We start from the raw sequence: 20,242 nt of genomic DNA, 5'->3' as shown, positions 1-20,242 counted from the left end.
TGGATTTTCAGGACTTTTGTAATCTTGTAACTATCCAAGCTCTACTTCCTAAATTTTAAGAACTTTAATGGAAAGTTTAAATTGAAGGTGCTGTTTGTAGACTCACCACCCAATGGACGCTACAGTTGTCACTACAAATCCTTGAGTGTTCTCTAAGAAGATGATGCTGGTCATCACAGCTTCAGCATCTCCTGGGTTCTGATGCTTGGCTCTCTCTGCTAATCTCGGCTTCCTGGCTTTTCCTCCCTCAGTTCCTTCTCACTCTCTGCTGTCCTGTGTAGTGATTTGGTGAGAGAAAGTATGCTTTTGTTCCTTGCCCTCTGCACCACATATGTGTTTCAAATTTTATTATTGCAATAAAAGTGCTTTATGCTGGCTTTTCTAAAAAAAAAAAAAAAAAAAAAGACTATGACTGCGAATTTTGCTGCCTTCAATGACCTAAATGTCTGTGATCTTCCTGAACTTATCTATGGAAACCTAGCCCTTAGTGATAGGACTAGGGAAAGGCTGACACCGAGTGGCTGACGTCTTATCGTATGTCTTACCATGGAGGTGGGATTAACACCTCATCATTGGTCCCCAGAGTCCTCTCTCACCTTCTGTCATGTGACAGCACAACCAGCAGACACCGTCTATGAAGTAGGAAGCTACTGCCCACCAGATACCAAATCTGTTGGTAACTGAGCTGTAGGAAATAGATGCCTGTTGTTTAAACCCACCCAGTGTATGTTATTTTAGTATAGTCTGTAAATATTTGCAGAGTACCTCCCTACTATGTGTTAGGCTGTGAGGCATAGACACCAAAGGGCTGGAACGAGGACCTCTAGGGTTCACCGCCCATAGTAGGAAAGCTGATAAAGGGGACAAGGAGAAACAAAAGAAACTGAGAAGGAGGTATCTGTGACTGCCTGGAGAAACCTGGAACTCCTCCCCTGGGAGAAGGGGTAGGGGATTATTGCCCAACTGTCAAGTCTAGAAGGAAGACAGTGATAGCCATTTGGCAATGTCGCAGTGATTCGGTGTACCTTGAGGACCTACACCAAATATTGCTGGAGGCTGAATCAGAACCAGGGAGTCCTGAGAAATAAGGCAAGTCGAATAAATCACCAATGCCTCAGTTTCTCCTTTCCATAGAGGTCTCATCACCTATAGGGCCCATGCGTCTACCCCTGCTCCTGGGATTCATCTTGAGGACAGTTTCTGGCCATCCAGCTAAAACATCCTGTTTGTTCCTGTGCTCTCTCTGCCCCCCTGGCGGTTAGTTATAGGGCCATTGTTTACTCTACCTTGGATGTGGTAATGTCCCACCTGCCTAGGGGATATTTGTGCAGCAGCTAGGTATTTAAGGTTTTTCCTAAATTTGAAAAAATGGCATTTAGCTGATCTCCTTTCGAATGACCCAGATCTCTTGTATGTTCTTTCAATCTCCAGGCCCTTGCCCAGCTCATGTAAGGTACAGTGGCAGCATGAAGTCTCCAGCTACAAAATGACACACAACATGGGTCAACTACATCCACATAAAACCTGAGAGAGATTGGGAAGAAATTCTAGACACACACACACACACAACTATAATCAATCACGGCTTCTTAGCAGCAGCATTTTCATGGGTAGGCTCTGTTTGCTGGCAGTGAGCAGAGGAATGGCTCCATTGAGAAAGGGCTTCCTGACTCAGCATTAGCAGCAAAAATCATGTGACTTCTTTAAGAGAGGGCTTCCTGGTTTGTGCTTGCAGCACAAACTCTGGCTCTTTTTGGAGGTCCTGAACTTAAATGGGGTTTGTGAGCAGCATGCTACTAGCTGCTTAATAGCAACATAGACATGCTGCATCTCTGGAGCTGGGGCAGTGAGCATGGTTCATGGAGGTGGTGAACATACCTCAGCCATGTTGGACTGGGCAAAGTAAATAGGCAGAGCTATGGAGTTGGTTCTAGCCATGCCCTCTTAGTATTGAACAAAAAAGAGGCACTCCTGGTTATAAAATGATTACATATATGCAATAAAGACAAATTTAGATGAAAAAGACCTCTAAATGGGTCACGGAGTTGGATAAATGTACATGGGCTTATGAGAGAGAAGAAAGAATACAGAGAGTCATAGATTAAAGGAGTAAAGATAAGTAAATATTAAAAAGTATTAGAGAAAAAGTCAAATAAAGATGAAATATACACAGAGAGTCTATGTATAATATTGTTCTTTCTTTGAATTTTTTTTTTTTTTTTGGTTTTTCGAGACAGGGTTTCTCTGTGGTTTTGGAGCCCTTTCTTTGAATTTTTAGACCATTAATAAGCTAACTGCAGAGAGATATTTGATTCTGGGGGATACTAAGCTAAATCAATATATATATTTTAAAGGTATGCTGACTTCAATATTTGAGTCTAGGGTTATGTTACTTTGGAAAAGAGGTTCTGCTTTTGTTTCCACAGAAGATGAGAACCTATGGATTCCTTCTAGGCTAATGTAGTTTGACAGATAAGACCTCCTGAAAGTTTTCTGTGAACCCTAAAAATACTTGGTCCAGCAAAAAGCAGAAATCACTTTGAAGAAAACTATGCCCAAATTTCCAAAAGGATTGTTTATAAATATTTGCTTTCATTTAAAGGAGCTGGGTATAAATTCTTAATAGTCACAATGTCTTTTTAAAAAGGGGGGGCTATGATATAAAGATGAATATTTTGCATTGGTATGGATTTTTGTCTATTGATGCAAATCTAAGGTCAATTTTGCTATGTGTATTTCTGTTCTTGTTTAAGGTATTATGTTTAGACATTTCATCGAGGCCAGCCTGGTCTGGAAGAGCTAGTTCCAGGACAGGAACCAAAAAAGCTACAGAGAAATCCTGTATCAAAAATAAAATAAAAAAAAATTAGACAGTTCATTTAAACTGTAATGTATAATTTAAAACTGCAGATTAACAGGCAGTCATTTATAATAGTCAAACTTGTCATGTTAGTTAAGTTTTCTAGATATATAGAGATATATTAGATAGTTAGATAGATAATCTTCAGCATTTCAAAGACCTATGGAATACGGCATTTTTAAGAACCTAGACTTTTCTCAACAGTGAGACATGTTTACTTCTGGCAGCACCAATTACTTCAGAGAGGTTGATGGGCAATGAAGAAACTCGTTATGAAATTTTCCTTTAAAGTGACAAAGCTAGCCATTTGGGCAAGAAACTGCTCTTTTCTGGACTGCTTGATGGTATGTTGTATGAACTGAACATGCAGGACCCACAGAAAAGTGACTGTTGAACTTTCCAAAAGATAGAGTGGTCCTTCAGGGCTCCTGCTTCACAGAAGAAACTGCCAGACATTCTGTAAAATACAGATGAAAGTGACTGACAATCTGCCAAGAGAGATAAAACAGCCTTTCAAATACTCCATTTCATGGAAAAATCTGCCAGATACTATGGGCCTATAGGCTGAAGATTGATGCTCCAACATTACAGAAGAACTTTGGATGGATGACTATCCAGGCAGCAAAATGCTTTTGTCAATTCTAAAGTTTTGGAAGTTGTTTACAATGCACTTCCTGTTTACTTAGGTGTTATTATACCCTATTGGGGTTTTTGAAGAGTTGAAGATAGTTATAGTTTTCCTTAGTTATGACAAAAAATAAATTAGATATGAAACTTTATACTAGCAAAGATAAAAATGATGATAATATATTTTCTTTAATTTTGCCAAATACAAATAGACTAAATATTGTAACTGTAATTCTTGCTTGAACCTGTTTTGTTACATGTAATATTAGTATGTTAAAGTTAAAAACTTCCTTTTTATTTATACAGAAAAGGGGAGATGATGTGGGAGTCTTCTCTGTATACCGTGAATATGCTTTATTACCATTGGTTAGTAAAGAAGCTGCTTCAACCTATAGCAGGGCAGAATATAGCCAGGCTTGAAGAGAGAGAGAGAGAGAGAGAGAGAGAGAGAGAGAGAGAGAGAGAGGACAGAGTCAGAGAGTCAAAGAGACACCATGTAGAAGCTGAAGGAGAAAGACACCAGAACACCAAAACCTTACTTGTAGGCCACAGCCTCGTGATGATACACAGATTAATAGAAAGGAGTTAATTAAAGATACAAAAGTTAGCCAGGTGTATGCCTAAGCTATTCACCAAGCAGTGTTGCAATTAATATAGTTTTTGTGTGATTATTCGGGTCTGGGCAGCCTAGAACAACGAGCAGTCTCCAGCTATGTGTGTGTTGTAGGTGTACGTACATATGCATGTAGACACCTATAGATGTGTGTGCATGTGTGTGCAGAGGTCAGTGATGAATATCTTCCTCAATTTTTATTCACCTAGTTTTTGATACAGGGCCTCTCATTGAATGTGGAACTCAACAGTTAGTCTTGACTGCCAGTCAGTGAGCTCCAGGATCCATATGTCTGCCATTCCAACCCTTTCAATGCAGGGATTACATACACGTGATTGCACCTAGCTTTTTATGTTGGTGCTGGGGATCAAACTCACATCCTCATGCTTATTTGGCTTGTCTTTTTTCCCATTTAGCTCCCAAAGTGTTGTGGATTTTTAATGGAAAATGTGGGTCACAAGAAGAGTGCATTGGCCAAATTGACCATAGAATGAACAGCAACTGATTTAGGCTGATGTCTTTACAGGACCTTGGAGACAGAATAACACTGACATCTTCAAGTTTGCCGCTAGCTGTACAATCATGTATCCTCTACCCCTTTTCTTCGGGTGGATGATGTTTGATGACTAACTCTAGCTCAAAATTTAAAGGCAATAATTAAGCCCTAGAAACTTCTGGTGGCGAGGCTGTTCCTAACGCTGTTAGTGCTCTGTAAATCACCATCCTCTGCCCCTGGGGGCTTCTTCCCAGAAGCTGTCAGAGGCAACTCCTTGTTTATGAGAAGCCTCTCGGTGCTTTGTACTCCTGGAGATAAAATTAAGTCAAAGAGCATTCTGTAAAAATGGCAGGGTAATTAAATGAGCTGTGGAGTGTCCCGCCATTTAAATTGCATCAAAGACTCTGAACGGAGGGAATGAGGATGTGAGAGCTGTTTTCTTGCTGAGTGATTCCTGGGAACTGTAGGAACTGGTTGGCTAATTAGGTCATGAGCAACTAGAGACCCTGCCATCTCTTCTGGGTATACTCAAAAATTACACAGGGAGTCAGTGATTCTCAGACTGGGCTCAAATCCATGGAATACCAATGGGATAATACAAAACTCTGATGTTTGGTTAGAGATGAAATATGTTCGTTACTTTTCCTGTTGCTACAACAAAATATTCCAGCAATAATCTAAAAAGAGGAAGGTTTATTTCAGCTTACAGTTGCAGGGAATACTGGGGCAGTCATGGAAACATAGACTTGAGGTAGTTGTTCCTACTACATCTGTGGCCAGAGAGGAGGGGAAAGGGGAGAAAGGAGGGAGGAAAAGAGGTAAAGAAGGAGAAAGGGATGGAGGCAGAAGAGAGGAACGGAGGGAGGGAGGGAGGGAGGGAGGGAGGGAGGGAGGGAGGGAGGGAGGGAGGGAGGGAGGGAGGGAGGGCAGGCTAATGCTCATGTCACTTTTTCCTTGTATCCTTGTATTCAATCCTGGATGCCAGCCCATGGGTCAGTGACACCCACAGAGTATTCCTATTTCAACTTATCTACTGTGGACCGTCCCAAGAAACACACGTAGAGGCTAACCTAATCTAGATAATTCCTCTTAGTCGTGATGTGAGGGTGGGGGTTTGTCTCCTAGGTGATAGAAGAGAGTAAGTGTGGTCTCTGGGGACTTATAGAATAGCTGGAAAACCAGTTTAGCCAGTGAGCCTATGCTGGGCAGAAAGGATGCAATGAGACCTTGCCACCGGCATAGCAAGAGCTGTAAGAGCTTTCTGGTCCAGAGGTCTCAGCCAGAGGTCTCAGCCCTTTTCCAAAGTCTCCAGGAAGGCCTGACACACGTGGTAATCTCAACTCATCCTTTTATTGCATTGAAAGTAATGTTTTTAAAATCAACCCATCCTTACCTTTAGCCTCATTAACATCCCATTCCCCTTAGACCTCCGAATGGGCATTTCATCAGCCCTGCTGCATGCACACATCCATGCACCACCATCCACTGGTTTTGCTGTTGAAGTTCACGAGATAAACTTGTCCCTAGCTCTCAATCTCCCGCAGTCTCCCTTCCTCCATATATATTGACAAGCCCTGACATATTAATCTTCAACCTTCTTGCAGTCACCTACTTGGGCCTCCCACTCAGTCCAGAGGTGGCCTAGTTTTTTTCATCTAACTTCTTTACTCTATTTATGCATTGACATGTTGGTATTAAGCATCTTTCATAACACTACAATACATGCAGGGGTATCACATGATGATGTTTACTGCATTAAAAATTAAAAGTAAATACAAGATAAATAATACATGAATAGTATTCTTTCTTTTTAAATTATTTTCTTATACAATACATCCTGATCAGTTTCCCCTCCCTCTGCTCCTCCCAGTGTCGTCTCCTCTACCCCTCATAATCACCACCTCATCTCTCCCCCAAGTCCACTCCTCCTCTCTTTCCTTTCAGAAAAAAAAGCAGACTTCCCAGGTTCAGTTGAAGACAGCATACCAAGTCACAATAAGACTAGGCACAAGTCCTATATGAGGGCTGAGCAAGGAAACCTAGTAAGACAGAAAGGGTCTGAGTAGATGAAAGAGTCAGAGACACCCCCACTTGCACTGTTAGGAGTCCCACAAAAAACACCAAGCTACACAACCATAAGATATATGCAGAGGACCTAGCCCCGACTCTGGTAGGCTCTGTGATTGTTGTTTCAGTCTCTGTGAGCCCTATGAGCCCTGCTCAGTTGATTCTGTGGGCTGCGTTCTCATGATGTCCTCAACCTCTCTGACTCCTACGATTCTTCCTCCCCTCTTCCACAAGGTCCCTAGAGCTCCAAAGGAAAGGACACGATGGAGATCTTCAATTTGGGAACCTAATGTTTGACTGTGGGTCTCTGCTTCTGCTCCCATCAGCTACTGGAGGAAGCCTCTCTGATTATGACTGGGATAGGTACTATGTATAAGCATAGCAGAATATCATTAGGAATAATTTTAATGATTTTTTCTAACCTAGGTCTACAGCCTTACCATCCTGAACACTGCCAGGCTCATCTGAATTGTATTCTTCTTGATATTTCAGAAATAGGTGTCTTATTTACCATGATTCATTCATTCTATTTGCCAAAAACATACAAGACTTCCTTTCCTGTTAAGTTTCAATCATTGTCACATACTTTGCCTCCATTGATGATAGGTTACTGATTTTATGCATTTTAATCCTTGTAAATATTTAATCAAGTGTAGAGACATGTATGGGATATTCTGACAGGATATGTCTAGTTTTGCCAAGTTACTGTAAAAGGCCATCCTTCTGTTCTCGATTAGTCTTGTCTCAATGGCCAGCTCTTCATTTCTCAGAAGCAAAGGAAATCTCCTTGGTAGGCTCCTTGATCTCAGAACATTTGTGAGTGTTGCCCATTCTCTTATTTCTCTCTAGGACAGTAGCCCTCCCTCAACCTTCTCAAGCCTACAACCTCTTAATATAGTTCCTCATGTTATGGTGCCCCCCAACCATCAAATTATTTTCATTGGTACTTCATAACTGTAATTTTGCTACTGTTATGAATCATAAAGTAACTAATATGAGACCCTTGTGAAAGGATCATTTGCCCCGAGCAGGGTCAAGACCTACATATTGAGAACCGCTGGTCTCGAACTTTCAGAAGAAATGTCCTAAGTCCATTGGCCCTTCTTGGCATTTTGGACCTGCCTAAACACTCAAGACTTGTGGATACTTAGACTGCCATGGTCTTTTGAATGTTGACTGTGGTTCAATATTTCGGTCTCAGCATCTTGCCTGACTCCACATTCTAGAAGCTTCCATTGGGTTGACATGCTACCCCTGGGAACAGTATGGGATTCATTTCCATTAGAAGATGTATGGCTAAAAACCATGACGTTTCTATCTCCTTTGGGGAGGAATTATGACCTTCCACATTTTATAAGAAACAGAAATGTAGTTGACAGTAGGAGGACAAAAGAACAAGAAGGAAGGTGGTCTGCTCACCCCAAGCAGCCTGGTAAAGCTAGGACAGGAACACTCACAATGAGGAATGCAACTGCAATTTCTTCATGGGTGAAAAGGAGATTTTTAACTCTTGCAACATCCAGACCTTGTCCAACAGAGCTTCGGCTAGACTTGCCAGGTACAGAGTGATGGGATCTCCTTTTTTGTATCCATTTGGTACAAGAGAAACTGGTGAAGGGTAGGACTGACAAGAAATGAAAAGGCAGGCAAGATGGGATGGTGGGCAAACCTTGGGAATAATCAGGAGTTAACTGAGTGAATGCTGTCTCAAAAATGAGAATGTGACTCGCAAAAACTGTACATTCTTAAAAGGCAGAGATTATTGTGTTACGTATTTTAGAACACTGAGCTTGGGGTTTTGTGAGCAGAGACTGCTGAACAGCAATACTAAAGTCTTGTTGAATAAAATAACGGGTGATGAATGGGATAGAGATACAGGTTGGTTTGCAGAATGCTTGCCCAGCATGCACAACACCCTAGGTTTGATTCCCAGGACTGCATAAAAATAAGCATGGTGGCACATGCCTGTGATCCTCGGAGGAGGCAGAAGGAGGGCCAGAAGTTCAAAGTAATCCTTAGCTATGTAGTGAGTTCAAGGTCAGCCTAGGTTACGTGAGACTTTGTCTCAGAGAAAGTAGGGAGAGGGCATGGAAACAATGGATGAATGAACTAGTTACATTGTCGTCAGCATTGTGTTTCTGTATCACCATCCACAGATACACTATGAGAAATAATCTTATTAAGATACCATCGAGAAGCCGGGTGGTGGTGGCACATGCCTTTAATCCCAGCATTCGGGAGGCAGAGGCGGACGGATCTCTGTGAGTTCGAGGCCAACCTGGTCTACAAGAGCTAGTTCCAGGACAGGAACCAAAAGCTACGGAGAAATCTTGTCTCGAAAAATTCAAAAAAAAAAAAAAAAAAGATACCATCGAGATTGTAAAAATATTCTTGGCAGAGCTAAATTTTCCGTTTCTTTAGAACCTGGATTACCATGCACACCAACAGACTGAAAACAGATTAGAGAAATGCTTTGTCACAAGTAAAAGCATGATGGTAAAAAAAAATAATAAATAGACTCTTCAACAAGGTTCACACAGACATTTAAAAAGATTTATGCCATTGGTTGCCAGAGCACTTTGATACTTCTCGGTGACATTTTATGTAAAAGCTGAACTTTAAGAGAATTTTATAATTTATTCTAAATTTAATTCTGTGCCTTTATTATTAACTGAGGAAATACGCAACCGTGATAAAACAGCAAGCTAATAGTAGCTGCCCAGGGACTACAAGAACTCTATTGTATTATGCAGTGTTCTTTTGCATATTTCATTTACTCGGGAGGAAGATATTATAATTTGTAATTTCCATATAGCCAAGTTATTGTGTGCTCTCTAGTGATTACTGTCTGTATTTGTTTAGAATCTCTCAATTTCTCCACAATTTAATAAGAAATTTTGACTTCTCAAACAGCCGCCAAATCTCAGATGGCTGCATTTCAAATGAAAATGGAAAGACCACCGTTATTCCTCAAGAATACAAGCCCGGTGCTCCCATCCATCCATTCAGCCTCTCTCTGTTTCCCTTCCTTGCCTTGAAGTTCAACTATGTGATTTCGTCCTGTCACCACACAGTTTTCCAGAGTATAGTCTTGAATACTGTTTTAATGCTGAAATGGTAAGTGTGAAGACTCAGGTATGATCAGCTTCCTGAATGCTGTAAATTGCATTTGCGAATTTATGTGGTGATTAAATGAGGCAACTTGCAAAGACTCAATGTGATTTCCAGGACGTTTAACATGCCAGCTGTATAAAACAGTTTTCAAAAATTATTACACTAAAGAAACTCTATTTGGACATTGTTTGCACCACCGCCGCCCTGCCCCCAGCACCAGCAGCAGTGAGGTTCTCATAACACACTACAGCTTTCATATCAGATCATGAATTCTGCTTTGCCTCATCAAACGGCTCCTCAAACAGGGTTTGCAATCAGCTCCCATGCCATGTCACTCACAAAAGTCTGTCTGATTCCACCCAGTCAGCAAGTATTCACTGAGTGCCTCTTTGGACCTGGGCTATAAATATTCTTTTCTGAGATAATCTCAGCTGCTGGCTTATTGATTCGTGGAGGGGTTCGTTTTCAGCCTCTCTCCTTAGTCCAACCCAGACAACACAGATTCAAAAATTGATAGGCCTGCTTTATATTTTACTTTTCTTACCCATTGGAGTTGTTATTGAGTAATTTGCATGTGATTAAAACTGTACCAAGGAACTAGCACATGTAGTTGATCATAATGATTATAATAGAAATTTCAAAATGATCTCTGGGTTAACAGCATGGGCTTTATGGAATAGTGGCAATGTATCAGAGGCAGCTACAAGGAACTTTGGAGCCGGATACAATCCTCTGGTCTGCCAGCCATTAAACGATATTACAGCTGTTTATTTAACCTCTCTGTTGCACGGTTTACTCATTTGAAAGTGGAAATGAAAGAGAATGCCTCGAAAGACTGCTGGAGGATTCAATGAGATAACACTTGTTTTAAATTGGAGTGAGATAGCAAATGCAAACATCCTTAAGTCTGAGAAGGGTCATTAGGCTTTAAGCTAGATCTTGCTAACGTAACCCCCAAAAGCTCCTGTTTCTCAAGAGCTCTCTCTCTAGATAGGAAGTGTTCACTGTTTCCTGCTCACATAAAGGTGCCGACCTCCAGAATGTTAAGTACTGTAGAGCGTTTCCAGTCGGGGCCTTGCTTGCTCCTTAAACACTGACCAGAACACAGATGGCCCACATTTACAAATACCAATATTTCTTGGTAGAGGTGTTGAGGACTATTGTTAAAACAAAAACTGACCTGGAGAGATGGCTCAGCAGTTAAGAGCACTGGCTGCTTCTCCAGAGGGCCCGAATTCAATTCCCAGCACCTACAAGGTAACTTGCTCATCACCTGCTGTACCTCCAGTCACAGGAGATTCATCTGCCCTTTTCTGGCCTCTGGGCACCAGGCACATACTTGATGTACAAACATACATACAAGCAAGGCACCAAGACACATGACAGTGAATAAACACTTTTTTTTATATAAGGAAAAATGTTCTGGAAGGTAAATTTTCTTTGAAACTTTAAAGCCCATTTTGGCTTCATGTTTTTTGTATGGTTGGTGGGCCAAGAGTGTTCTCATCTAACTCAGCTGTCCTGCTTCTATGGACTGAGCTGACTGCTGCCCTCTTCCTTCTGTTCTGTCTTTCAGCTTGAAAGCTTGTTTGCTATTGCTTTCTGTTTGTCTTCATTTTTGAGTGGTGGGGAATAAAACCTGTGGCCTTGTCCCTGCTTTTTAAAAATTGCATCTTGCTTTTGGCTTCAGGTTGTCATGGTACAACATCAGTGTCTAAGTATTCTGGTTGCAGTTACAGGCACGTAATACATTTTATGGGGTGGTGGTCATGACAGGCAGATGTCACCAGAAGTCAGAGCAAGAATCTGGTCTGTGAACGCAGTTCAGAGAGAGCAGGTTTGCATGGCATTCACCTATCTTTGCATCAATCCCTGCTGGAAAGTGATCTGTTGCTAGAAGATTAATAATCTATTTTCTTATGTGATCTTCTTTTTGAGAGCCCTAGTAGACATGAGTGGCATATTTTTAGACTAGAAATAGGTTGTGCTAGCTTTAGTGTATGTCTTCCAGTATAGTTTAATGAGTCAGAAAATAAAGCAAAAATACTTCTATACTAAAAATATCTAGTCTTGAGTTCTAATCCTGCTTCTCTTCCACTTTATCTTTCTGATCACAGTCCAGTGAGATTGCTCAATCTCCTTTCACCTCACTCACGAGTGGGGGACCAGTGCCTGTCTCTAATGACAGTTTTGAAGATTCAAGATGTTAATGCTCAGTTCAGGCATTTGACAGATATTGTCTGAGTACTGGCCTTGTACTGGATGCTAAGTCTTATGAGCAGAGAATGGGGAAAAGAAAGAAATGAAAGAAGAGGGGAGTGGGAAGGAGGGAGGGAGAGGGGAAGGAAGGAAGAATGAAGGATGGAAGGAAGGAAAGAAAGAGGACTAACTATACATGAGGAAATTCTACTCTCTGAGGGGGAACAGAAGTAAATCACATAAACAAGTATAATTTGTAGTTATGTAAGTTTTGAGTTCTAGGAAGAAGAAAGAAACCAGAGCAAAGGGAGGAAATGAAGTCTTTGGATGAGAGCTGAAGTTTAGACAAGGCAGATCCTTGGAATGAAGCCTTGATGCCGAGCACAGGGAAAGATTTGGTGAAATTTAGGCACCTTTTTTTAAAGCAGGCATTTATCCTCTGGTCGAGCAATTTCTCTCAGTTAACCCTTCCTGGAAATGCCCTCATGATGCGCCCAGAGGGTGTCTTCTTAGCTGACTCCAGGTTTGATCAATATTAACCATTATTAGGTCAAGAGTTAAGAAGACATCCAGCTGAACAGAATCCTAAGATTTCTAAGACAAAACAGTTTGATCTTGAAGTAAAATAAGGTAGAAAAGATGAGCTTTTAGATATTGATTTGTTTAGTGATTTAGGTAAAGCACTGCTGGCACTGCCTATTTGCCAAGCATGGCTTTGCTTGATACCTGAAACAGAATGACCTGGACGAATAAAGGAAACAATGGACCGTTGCCCTTAACAACCTGCTCACTGCCCAGAAAGCTTCTGTAAAATCTTGCTTGCTCGCCCTTGTGGTTTTAGAGTACAAACTGAGAATACAAAGCGGACCTGGAACAGAAGCCTTTCGGGAGCTGTCCTGGCTTCCGTCCACTGTTAGCATCTCCTCTCCTCCACTCTCATGGCCGCTGCTTATTCCAACAGTCTGACCGTTTGCTCTGCAATGTTTGCTTCATGTTCCTCCACACTTCTCAAGCTTTAAACAATGCTGCTCTCAATGTTATTCAGTTAACTGTTTATTAAACACACAGTTGCTGGGGATGAAACCAAGCTGTGTGACCTTGGAGAGAAAGCCACCCAGATTGTTGGGCCTCATTATGGCTATAAAACAGTAGTGAGAATTCATAACTGAATGCAGCTTTGCATTCTGTGACATAAGACTATGAGTTCAAAGAAAGGTTTGATGGCACCTAGTTCATCAAATGGATGACTGGTTCTCATAGGGCTTTTTGTACTGTATGAGAGTTGTTGTAAATAGGTAGATAGAAAGAAAGACCACACAGTGGGTGGTTCAGACTTAATGAGATGAATGATTCCAGAATAGATGATTAGCTCCTAGTACCTGAATAACCTCCTACCTGCCATAGCAGAAGAACAGGAAGGAAGGTGAGTATAGATGGCGGTTAAGAACTGGCTGGTTTTTTTTCGTAGCTTCCAAAATACAAATGGGACTGAAGATAGTTTACTTGGTAAATGCTTGAAAAGCGAACAAGAGAATGTGAATTTGATTCTCAGAGCCCACATAAAAACAAGATGTAACAGTGAACGCTTGTAATTCCGTGCTGAGGAGGAGACAGGTTCTGGGGCTCCCTGGCCACCAACCCAGCCTACTGGCTCAGTTCCAGGCCAGTGAGATCCTATCTAAAAATCCAAGGTAAATAGTTACTGAGAAACAACATCTGGAATTGGCCTCTTGCCTCTATTTGCATATGTGAGTGTTCACATGGGTATACACACACAGCAATTATTATTATTATTTATTATTAACAAAATTTTAAAATACAAATACATTTTATATCTATACCAAGTATAAATGATGATCATGATGTTTTAATTCAAGAATAAATGTGACAATTTTTTGTTTGTAGACTTTTGAGTACAAATGTCAAAATGCAATATATATGCATATATACATTTGTTTCTCATACAAAAGGATGGTATTTGTAATACAACTATATAATACTCTACCATTTTTTTTATCCACAGCGATATCTCACTAATGTAGCTAACTTTAATAAAGGAAAGTTGATCCTTCAATGATGGGCTGTGATCAGAAAGTGTAAGCCAAACAAACCCTCTCCTCCCCAAGTCTCTTTGGTCACGGTGTGTATCACAGCCATAGAAAGCAAACCAGAGCAGAATTGGTATGAGAGAGTGGCTTGTGAACTCTGATGGACCTCTCTACACAGGTTTGGGGGACGGTTGTGAACGTGTTCAGAACTTTGGGCAGGGAAGGCTGTGGAGTACTCCAAGCTTAAGAGGGGCTGTTCTGTGGGATCTTGGAAAAGACCACTGAAAGAAAGTCAGAGGCAGGCAATGGAGGCCTGGCTATGGATTCCAGAGGGAAGTCCCTCCAAGACCGCATCAGGGTTGTTCGTGCGATATTTTCAATAAGGAATCTCTGAAAGTAAACGCATCTGTGCTTCATTGGGACAGAAGACGCTGCTGCACAGGGACCAGCACCAAAACCAATGTAAACCCCTCCTCCCCAATGTGCTTCTTACCAGATATTTGAAGAGAGTAACAAGAGAAGTCACTAATGCGCAGGGTGACCTCCAGGAGATGGAGCCTGGGAGAGTCTCATTGTTTCAAGGGGTTTCTGATTTATGGCACCAGCACATCCAGTCATGTTTATTGTCTGAGTCAGTATCCCCATAAAAGCATTTTATCGTGTCAATAACTGTTCGCACATGCACGCCATGTGCACATGTGAGTGTCGCCCCACTCTTGGTTTTGCTTTCATGGCAAAGGGCTCTTGACAGGTATTTTGCCATTCTGTCTACCAGTTCCCTTCTCCACAGTTCTGCAATTTTTAGTAGAAACAAAGATACTCTTTCCCCTAATGTGGTTAGCCTAGCGAACCCCATTCATCCGGCACAAAAACATACCCCACTTGGCAGATACAAGCTACCTTATGAATAAATACTTCTTAGGTTTATTATGACACAGTTGGTATCATGATGCTTATTAAATATTCATAAGACTTTTTTTTTTTTTTTTTTTTGGTTTTTTGAGACAGGGTTTCTCTGTGGCTTTGGAACCTGTCCTGGAACTAGCTCTTGTAGACCAGGCTGGTCTCGAACTCACAGAGATCCGCCTGCCTCTGCCTCCCGAGTGCTGGGATTAAAGGCATGCGCCACCACCGCCCGGCTTCATAAAACATTTTTATTTCAGCTCATGGGAATGAACTGCATAGGGCTATTGGGGCTGAAGCGGGTGCAGCTAAGTGAACTCGGGCCATTTACACACTAAGGTTTCGGGTTTCAAATGGGTCCAGTTGACAGGTGGTACACACACCTGGATTCATCCCATCATTGCTTTAAAAAGACTGGCTCAATTCATTCAAGTTGGGATACCTATTAGCTTGTTTGTGAGTTGCCCAGAGCAACACAAGGTTTGTTCCCACATTCGCTCCACTCACGGTGCCTCTCTCAGGCCCTGGGATTTTCGAGAATGTGAAGAGGACAACATGCAAAACTTTTATTTTCAAACCATTTTTTTTTTTTTTATGGAGGTTTCACTACACGGAAGAGACATTTAGAAATGTCAGCTGGCTGAGTGTTTGGGGAACTGTAACTTAAGTGGACCCCGTGCCAATATAAACGTTCATCTGGGCTTAAACAACTCACTTTTAAATAGCTGAAATATCATGAGAGTTAGTGTCATTCCCAGAACAAGCCCCACTGCCACCTGCTTCTTGGTAACATGAAGAGACTTTTAATGACGATAGCTTTACATGTTTAAGCTTGGACACATCTCCGCTATCTAAGCATACAAGACTAACAAATGAAATCACTAGAACATATTTGAGTGAAAAAAAAAAAAGAAAAGTAAAAGAAAGAAAGGTTTGTGACAACCAGAAATTGTATGAAGGACAAAATGGCGGGGTCAGGAGTGGGGTTGGGAAGCACCCATGTAGCCCAGACAGAAGCACTCCCTTTGACTGGAAACCACAGAACAGCCTTGATGCAAGTACTTTGCAAAATGGTTGCATTTTCAAAGTCTGCCACAGTCACAGTGTGCTGGGCTCCGGAGTCATAAGTCAAGGCCTGGCTCTGAAGGCAAGTACCCGAGAAGAGCTGGAGAGAGGAGACCGTATCAGAGCTTTACCCTGAGGGTTAAGGTTTCTCCAACTGTAAAGATCTGGCTTTCAGAAAGAACCACCATCTTCCAGTAATTCACCAGATGGCAAACACAAAGGGATAGAGCAGAGGCGATCAATGCAGCACTTAGACCTTTTAGAAAAGGCGGAGTTGGTCCTTTGGCCATATCTATGTAATGAGGGGTAGGTGACACTGAGGATGTGGATAACAAAGCCATGGGTACTGTTCAAGAAGGAAACCTCATCAACATTATGGTGGCAAGGCTGGAAGACTCTGTGGAACAAGACTGCAGGACTGTGTACTGAGCACTCTCCATTACCAGACATTACCCTCTGGTTTCACTGCAGGACTGTGCACTGAGCACTCCCCCACATTACCAGACGTTACCCTCTGGTTTTACTTTGAGCTCTTGCCGCTGGTTTATGAGCTGTCCCTGCTCTAGCTTTGTCTGCACGTGATAGTTTTTTAAATGTGTTTACTCTTTGAAGGCGTATTCGACAGGTATGCTTAAATAAACAGACCAGCTCAAAACAACAGATATAATTTAATAATTGAAAACCGGGAAACTCATGCTACCGGAGAAGGTCAGAAGTCCAAATGGGCCAGGCGATCACTGCGAGTGCAGAGAGCACACACCTGGATCTCCAGGTTTTTCTACCTGGCCCCAGATGGCCACACCCTAGCCAGATGTGATTGGCTGAGCTTCCCCATCAACTCTTTTATAATATCATACACATATGGATAAATGTATTTATCATATTTTCTCCATTATGCTCTCAGCCCCTTACCCCTCCCACCAAACCCCTTCTTTCCCAACAAGTCCCTCTCCCATTTTCATGTCTTCAAAAGTCTGTGTGACCTACTGAATTTAATCAGAGTTGCCTACGTGAGCTCAGCAAAGACAACTTACCAGCGCCTACACCACTGAGGAGGGTGACTGCCCCTTCCCCAGGGGCCAGTAATTCTGTCCTGCCAGAGACAATGCTACTTGTGTACAGAAAAACACTCATAGACAATTTTCATGGCAACATCTATGAACCTGCAGGAAACCGAGAATGGTGTATCAGTGGGATACATGCACAAGTCATGGTACATGTTTTGTGCAATTTATGCAACAGTGGAACCAAATCAATGTATTAAAATCATATATAAATGACATAAATGCAATTTTGAACAAAAGGAGGAAATCCCAGCATAGTGCATAAGTAACCCGATGAAGTGACACCAGCTAGCACTTTGAAGACCCACAGAAGTAGGATCCATTATAAGGTTTACACTGAAATACAGTGGTGTAAAAAACGTGTTTAAGACTTTCTAACACCCAAATCAGAATAGTGAAATACAAGGAAGAGGGATAGAATGAGGGAGATATAGGGAGTTTGACTATGAGATAAAAATATACAAATGTGAAGCGAACACAGCAACATGTCAATGTCTTTAGAAGCCAGGTACAATACCTAGACATTTGACATATCATGCTGGATTGTTCATAGACTTCCATAAGGGAAGTACTAGCCAGTGTCACCCAAATGACCCTAGCTAAAGTAAATGGGTCACAAAATAAACTTCAAACCGAAACTAAAACTCACAAATCTAGGAAAGGGGGTGTTAGGGAGGAGGGAGTTTGGCAGGGAAGGGAGGGAGAGGAGACAGTGGGAGGATGGAGTCATTAGGATGCAATGGACATTCCCATGACAGTGAAACTAATTGACAAAAATAAAGTACATTAAAAACAAAAGTGCTAATATTTGAGAATATTAATGCCACCTCGTGGAGGATGATTGCAGAATACCGGTGAAAATCTTTCGAATGGTATACATGGCTTAATTTCAATATTATGTTCTAAATATAAATGCAAACATGATGAAATTATAATTGAACATAATGAGATAATGAGCAATTTAATAACACCTTTGCCTTCCAAATGTTCTATAATATAAACATACTACTTTAATAATCAGAAAGAGCACTTTAAAATTTCTCACCTTTAACCCTAGTCTTAATTTCAAAAGGACTTGTACTCTGAGTGTCCCAATTACAGAAAGTTGGTGAGTTCCCAGGTTGGCTGCATTATGGCCAGAATATTATTTAATTGTTTTCATATTGCATGACTATGATAATAGCTGCATTTCAATGCCTACATTTTGTTTGAATTTCCTGGAAAAGAGACCCAAAAGAAAAGTTTCTAAGCTGAGGGGAGGAAGCAATTTCAAGCTGCAAAGTTAGTCACAGAAGGTTGGGAACTGAATGAAAACGGTGCATTGTAGGTTTGGGCACGAGTCTAACAGAATGTGGGAGTTTGCGCATTGTTTCTGGACAAACTGGACAGAGCAGTCCTACTGGGGATGACTGTCCTTGAGGAGGGATTTGTTAATACAACTTTATGTCATTAATGAAAGCTATGGGGTTACTCCTTAAACATTGCCAAGTTCTGTCCCCTGAAACACCCCCTTACATCGTATGGAACTGAAGCTTTGATCTGTCAGTCATGAGGGTTCCAAATGCCAGCATGGTCGTTGTTATTGTGGACCTGACAATGATCTTGTGCTAGGCTAGGAGACTTGGGAGTGTTGGGAGATGAAGTAATAGCAGTATCTGTATCTACCTAAACAACACAAGCTGGTGTTGAGTAAACATGAAGAAATTCATGAATAACTCACACTATGACCAATCTCTGTACTTGGGATATAGCGAACTCTGATATTCAACTCACATCTGCTGAGAAGTACAAGGTTTCAAGATACTCACCAATCACCATGTAAGAGAAGACACTGAATAGTAGGAATCAACTTTCAGGATAGTAATTAAAACTCATCATTTGGGTATGATGGCACATGCTTATAATCCTGGCTCTCCATGGGTGGATGCAGGAGGGTCAGAAGTTCAAGGCTATCCTTGGTCAGTCATGTGTTGTGCCTTAGATTTGAGCACAATGTAGAAACTAAATCTTGTCTTTGGAGGGGAGCTTTTGGAACAATCCACTGACTTCTAAAATCTTTAGCCGTGTAACATGTCTCTAAATATTGATGGGAGTTACCTACTGTCTCCGACTTGATGCAGTTTGCTGATATGCTTATAAACCAGTTCCAGTCGGCAGGATGCCGTCACATTGTGGCAAATTCAGATGTCATGACAATCAACGTCTCTCTGAACTGTATTGTTAAAAGGAGGCTGGAGTTGCCCCAGTCCTAACTACATGGCATCTCTACTATACCAACTATTCCTGGCTTCTGACTTCAGCATCAATACTGCCAAGACATTGTGGCATTACTATTTCTTTTATGTCTTCCTATCTAGTTGGTAGTACTTACAAGAAGAGTATGAATGCAGCCACGCCCAAGGGGGCCAGGATATTGCAATGGGTAAATGGTCAAAAACCCAGGAATTGATCCATCGAGGTGAGAATTCGAGGTACCTACTCTAGGCTAAGAACAACACAGCAATTTATCTCGTGTCTAATCCTATTATCCATGTAAAGGTGTATAACTCTTTACATTTCATAGAAAACTGAAGTTTTGTGTTATATAACTGGAAAGTGATAGAATATTTGAAACCAGTGAAATACGTAATAGCTGTATTATGTCTTTGTCTTGAGTTCTCTCAGCATACCATCACACCTCATACACGCACCCACACACCACATACATATATACACCCACACCCATGATATGTAATACATATATACATATACATATTCACCTATATATAATATAGAGAAACTTAATTGTATATATACATTTATGTTTCTGTATATGCTTATATAACATATGTATCACTATAGTATATTTATTATTCCAAAACTTCACAGCAAAGAAGCCAGTTTAAACACAGAACAAATCTTGAGGTTAAGTGAGAAAGCATGGTCATTGTGTGTTGAGCTGTCATTAGAGTGACAAAGCAAACCTTCCTTTTAATTATTTCCATGATTTATCATTTGGACATATCATCTACAAACAACACTAACCAAAACTTTGATATAACTGAACATATCATCTACAAACAACACTAACCAAAACTTTGATATAACTGAACTACATTCACAGAGATGTGCTGTGACCCATGCCTGAGCCAATGTCATAAACATGTCTTCAAGAAATGATTCTGTTAACTGTTTGTAGCTCAGGTA

This window comes from Chionomys nivalis, chromosome 13, assembly GCF_950005125.1.
Source record: "Chionomys nivalis chromosome 13, mChiNiv1.1, whole genome shotgun sequence".
In the NCBI taxonomy this organism is placed as follows: Eukaryota; Metazoa; Chordata; class Mammalia; order Rodentia; family Cricetidae; genus Chionomys; species Chionomys nivalis.
The sequence above is the reverse complement of the archived record's forward strand: the minus strand, read 5'-3'. Positions refer to the sequence as shown.